Source organism: Silurus aristotelis (genome assembly GCF_946808225.1).
Source record: "Silurus aristotelis genome assembly, chromosome: 24".
NCBI lineage: Eukaryota > Metazoa > Chordata > Actinopteri > Siluriformes > Siluridae > Silurus > Silurus aristotelis.
In genome coordinates, this window is record NC_139597.1 from 2,959,341 (window position 1) to 2,965,274 (window position 5,934).

The window sequence follows — 5,934 nt, forward strand, 5'->3', positions numbered from 1 at the left end:
ATTCTCTCTCATGTTTGAGTGGAGAAATAGATCATAAAATAAATGTAACTTATGATCTATCTATCTATCTATCTATCTATCTATCTATCTATCTATCTATCTATCTATCTATCTATCTATCTATCTATCTATCTATCTATCTATCTATCTATCTCACTTTACTTTCAGGATCTCTCGTGTTTAAGTGGATAAATAGGTTATATAATGTGTATGACAGAAATGTTTCATTTTTAAATTCTCTCTCTCTCTCTCTCTCTCTCTCTCTCTTTCCCAAGGTTTTGCACCCCACTGAACAAACTAGTGCGCACCATATGCAGGCCATGAGTACTATACACTCACCCTCTTTAGAGCAGTAGTGTGTGATTTGGGACACGACCTGAAAAAGAGAGAGAGAGCGTGTGTGTGTGTGTGTGTGTGTGTGTGTGTGAGAGAAAGAGAGAGAGAGAGGGAGAGAGGGAGAAGAAGAAGAAGAGGGCAGGCCTATTCACAAAACTCTCAAATCCAAACCCATTCAATCTGTTTCTCAGTTCTCTAAGCGCTGGAAAGCGGGGACGCGCATTTATCCCGGCTCCACACACACACACACACACACACACTTTGGGGAACTTGAGATCGAACAGGCTGCTTTGAGGGGCTGAACATCGCTTGGTGAGATGGTCGGAAAGAACATCAGATGAGTCTTGAAGTTCTTTTGGTTCCCGGAGTAAATGTGTTTTTTCTCGGGAGCGCGCCAGGAGAGCTCCTCACCAAACTCCAACACTGAAAGTTCACACCTTTGTGTTTCCACCTGTTGCGTGGTAGTAGCTGATTGTGGTGGGCTTTAGTGGGGAATCAGAACGTGGAAAGAGGACAGGACTGCAGAAGATCCAGAGCCGGAGCTGAGGCGCAACAACTGACACCACAAACTCCTGCCTGCTGGCGCACTGACCTCCAACCAAACAAGAAAAGAAAACACAAAGCTGGCAAACATCTCAAAAAAAAAAAAGAAGCTTTAGTAAGAGCTTTCTAGGAGAATCATTTATTCTTTCTTCAGCTTCCGTCTCAAAGCGCTGAAGATCTTGTAGACCAGCTGTGGATCTTTGGAGAAAGTTTTGGAAAAACGGCGCACAACCACGACGCGCCTCCTGTTCCTCCTGAACCAAGTAAGATCCAGATTCTGTGCGTTCAGAAACACTTTATTAACAAGTTTTTCATCTTGTACACCATTTAATCTTCTATGCAGTGTGTGTGTGTGCGTGTGTGTGTGGTCAAAGCGGTTCGCGTTGTGCGCGCGCTCAACGTAACTTCTACTCTAAACTTTTCTACTCTCACTTTCTAATCCACATCCCCCTGAATCTGATCCCCCTTTTACACTGCACCATGGATCAGAACCGAACCCCCCCCAGCGGGCAAATCAGACCTCCAGACTTATTGTCGGATTGTACTGAATTATAATTAAACCAAAAAGTGAATGAAGGACTCTGTGTGTGTGTGTGTGTGTGTGTGTGTGTGTGTGTGTGTGTGTGTGTGTGTGTGTGTGTGTGTGTGTGTGTTTTAGTATCCGAGAACTGAGAAATGTGTGCTATTTAGGTTACAGGTTTAAGCAAATCCTTGTGTTTTCTTTGAAACAAGACTTTCAGAATCAGATGTTCCTCATTCTGAACACACACTTTTCCTCTCCTGAACTAATTTCTAATCAAAGCCATCCGAGTTTAGTGACAGCCTCCTTTTCTGCAGTGGAAAAAAAAAACATCTACACTGTTGTTTCGCCGACTTTGAGTTAAAATCTAATCCTGTAACCAAACACTGACCTGAAACCTCTGGAATGGAACCATCTAGAATTCTACACACAGTATGTACAGATGATTATGATGGAGAAATCTGCATCCCGTCTGGTGGTTTAGGGGAAAATTCGATGATATTATAAGTATTTCATTATACAGCATGTTGACCTCTAATGTAAAAAGTGTTTGTTAACTTTCTCGTAGCATTCGATCCGTTTCCAGTTTAACACACCTGATTCGGGTTTCAGGTATGAAGGTGTGTGGGCTATGAACGTTATAAATGCGAAGATGGGTGATTATACAATTTATTTAGTCGCATTATAATTATTTGGAATATATTTGATGAAACTAAGACATGCATGCGGAGAAGTGTTTCTGAAGCTAGATGGTGTAAAATAAGGTGTTAGAAATAATCTAGTATAATTTATATATATATATATATATTTATATGTGGGTGTCACATGACAAATATTACGCTTATGATATTGCAAATAACATTTAATCACGTCCATCGGTTGCCAAATCAGCATGAATTAAACAAAAGCAAACTGGGATTCTCCTGTGAGACCATTAAGCTAGAAATGGAGAAATCACTTTTTTAATCTTCTAAACACAAAGTAAAAATCCATCAAGAGCCCAAGTTGATGAATGAAACCGGGGATGACAGCAGGATCTGAATTCTTGATCATTTCCTGACCAGTGTTTTGTTCTTAAGATCATTAAAAGCATATATATATATATATATACAGTGGTGTGAAAAAGGTGGTGTAATTTCTTATGCATGTTTGTCACACTTTAATGTTTCAGATCATCAAACTAACTTAAATATTAGTAAAAGATAACAGAAGTTTTTTAATTATTGAGGCCCTGTGTGAAAAGTTCCTCCACAGCGCAGTAACAGACTCATCGCAAATGAACGCAAACGTTTGATTGCAGTCGTTACTCCTAAAGGCGGCCCAACCCGGTTATTAGGTTTAGGGGGCAAACACTTTTTCACACAGGGCCATGTCGTTTTGGATTTAGTTTTCCCTCAATAATAAAAACCTTCATTTAAAAAACTGCACATTGTGTACACTTGTGTTATATTTCACTAATATTTCAATTAGTTTTGATGATCTGAAACATTAAAGTGTGAAACATGCAAAGGGATAAGAAATCAGGAAAGGGGGCAAACACTTTTTCACACCACTGTGTATAGTATTTAATGACCACCATCACTTTTTTCAAAGTTGCAGCCTGATACTCCGCTCATTCATATTGATTTTATTTCTCATTAATCCACACTCAGTAGCCCATAAAGTGAAAAACAGAATTCTGGAAATGTGTGTACAAATTTTTTAAAACTAAACCAACCTCAATAGAACACGTACACATACGCAATCAGACTCTGCGAAAGAACAGCTGAAAATGAGCTCAGGTGCCTTCCAGTTTTGTTGATCATTGCTGAGATGTTTTTACACTTTGACTTGAGTTTCTTTGTAGAAAAGTTTATTGATTGGACATGATTTGGAAAGACCTCTCTATAGAAGAACCTCAGAACAATGTCTCTTTAACCATCATAATAAAGTTCTGTACACACAAGTCAAGTTTATTTCTATTGCGCTTTTCACAACAGACATTGTCTCAAAGCAGCTTTACAGAAATCAACAGTGAAGGTGAACGGTGTGTGTTTATCCCTGATGAGCAGCCGTGGCGACTTTGGTGAAGGAAAAACTCCCTTAGATGTTATGAGGAAGAACCTTGAGAGGAACCAGACTCAAAAAGGGGAACCCATCCTCATTTGGGTGACATCAAGAGTGTGATTATAGTCTTTTAATCAATACAGAACACTGGAGAGTGAGAACTAACATGAACACTGGAGTGTGTGATTATAAGTGATGTTCTTTCTACAGTCTTTATGGCTATAAAACTAGGAGCTTCTGAGCAACTCATAAAATAGCTCAACATTTGTGATCAGATCCAACACCAGCTTCTCCATGCCAGAGCCTTCAGACCACCAGTAGGTTGCGCTATACAATGTGAACATCTTTCCAAGCTGCTGTCACGGTGTTATTATGAATCTATAATCATGTTAATGCTCATGTCTGCTTTTGGCTTCGTGTTTACTCGTGTAAATGTCAGGATGTGGAGTCGCTCCATAAAGTCAGAGGGTCTCTCTCTCTCTCGGTCTGTGCACTTTGTGATACATTTTGTGATACAGTGTTTGTGTAACTTTTTATCTGGACGCAGTCAAACGGCAAACGCCGAACACTCGGCGAATGGGAATGGAAGTCTGTGTGTGTGTGTGTGTGTGTGTGTGTGTGTGTGTGTGTGTGTGTGTGTGTGTGTGTGAACCAAAATAATGAATATCCACGTCTTTCTTTATACAGAGCTGTGCAGGAAGACGCATCCAGTGTTTCTCATTTCCATGCATTTCAGCTTTTCAACATAGAAATTAGAAATTTGTTTATTCATACAGATTTTGTTCTGTGTCTGTGCTCAGGATTGCATGCTGGTGTGTGTGTGTGTGTGTGTGTGTGTGTGTGTGTGTGTGTGTGTGTGTGTGTGTCGGAGCTCTTCACATTGACAGGTTTTGTTGGAGGAGATCCTCAAGTTGTCTTCATCCTCTCTCTCTGTCTCTGTCTGTCTCGGTCTCTTTGTAAAAGTGTATCTGCAGGGTGTAATGTAGACCGCGAGTGTGTGAACACGCTAAGACTTTTTACCCCGTAGCTATCGCCGCGCTCCAGACTTTATGCTAAACCTGTACACAAGAGGCTTTCTGACAGTGTTCGAAACAGGATTATAAAAGGAATCCTGCCGTTTAGGATTTTAGCATTCCACTCACTCATCCAGCCACCCCATGACACCCTTCCCACCCCCTCCTTCTTCCCCAATCCCTCGATCTGCAGTGTGACAGCAGGACCGAGCTCCTAATGACCTTCAGATCCGCTTTCCATTCCTTCCTGACAGGTGAAAGCCTGCAATTTGTGCGTGTCTAGAAATCGGCGTAGTTTGATCGAGCTGCTTTATATACCGATGATGATGATGATGATGTGGAGAGCTGCTTTATGTGCAAACAAAACACAGCATTCTCAAAAATATAATTCACATTCATGAGGATACTTCTAGCACTTAACTGGAAACAAAAGTAGATGCACGGATGGACGGCTGGATGGAAAGAAGGTTGGAGCGAGTAGGAGCTTGTTGATAGTCGTCGTACGCTATAGACCCGATATTTATTTTGTCTCCTCCCTTTCTGTGTTTGTCGATCTGTCATCTGTGGAATGCGGTGCGTAGGAAGGCTGATTAGAACATCGATTCATTTAATGAAATGTTTGAGCTGCGTAAAAGGAATGAGGAGCTGACGTTCGTCTGGCTCTGGGAAACCACTCCGAAGCCGATTTCGGGAGATAAAACCGTCAACAGCACACCTGCACAACACAAAATCGACTGGCCTCCCTACAGTGTGTGAACACACACACACACACACACACACACACACACACACATTCTTCTCTACTTACAACAGGCCAGTGCATCCTTGTCCTCCCTGTGTGTTCTCATGTTCAACTATTTAAGATTGGTTATTGAGCCTAAGCTCAGTCCCTGTGAACCATGTGTGAACCACAAAACCTCAACCAGACCCCCACAGCACACACACACACACACACACACACACACACACACACACACACACACACACACACACACGCGCGCGCACACACAGGCTGGGGTTCGTCTTTTTGCTCCTTATTATAGACTCGATTCTCAGACAGCAGGAATACAACACTAACACCACCCCCCCGTATGTTTAAGAGCCTTTGTAGCTATCAGGCTCCCACTCACAAGCCTTTCTACAACATTAAAGAGTGATGTATGAGGGCACTGCCATGCTCGGTGTTAAACCTAAGCCACTCTACAGACCGAAGAAAAGCCTCATCGTCTCTCACACTGACAGACACGCTACAGCCTGGGGCCTGAACACTCCTGGGTCAGACGTGCACATGAGTAGTGAGACTCGGCTGTGGGTTAGGGGTGAGCGAGACGGGATATATATATATATTTTCCATACGGAAACGGCGAAGGGACGAGAACTGAAATGATCCCCTACTAATATGTTTTTGAAATTGCATTATATTCTATTAAATAGTTAAATATACAACTTTAACAATAAAGAAACGCAGATACCTGG

At 41.7% G+C, this 5,934-nt stretch overlaps 1 protein-coding gene across 1 annotated transcript in view; it reads left to right on the forward strand.

Annotated features, from left to right (window-relative positions):
- The first annotated feature begins 450 nt into the window (after positions 1 to 450).
- The window catches only part of wnt5b (wingless-type MMTV integration site family, member 5b), a 118,889-nt gene continuing 113,405 nt past the window's right edge, over positions 451 to 5,934 (forward strand). The window contains exon 1 of the mRNA XM_083528018.1: positions 451 to 1,142. The gene's annotated coding sequence lies outside the window, so the exon portion shown is untranslated. The remainder of the gene's footprint in view (positions 1,143 to 5,934) is intronic.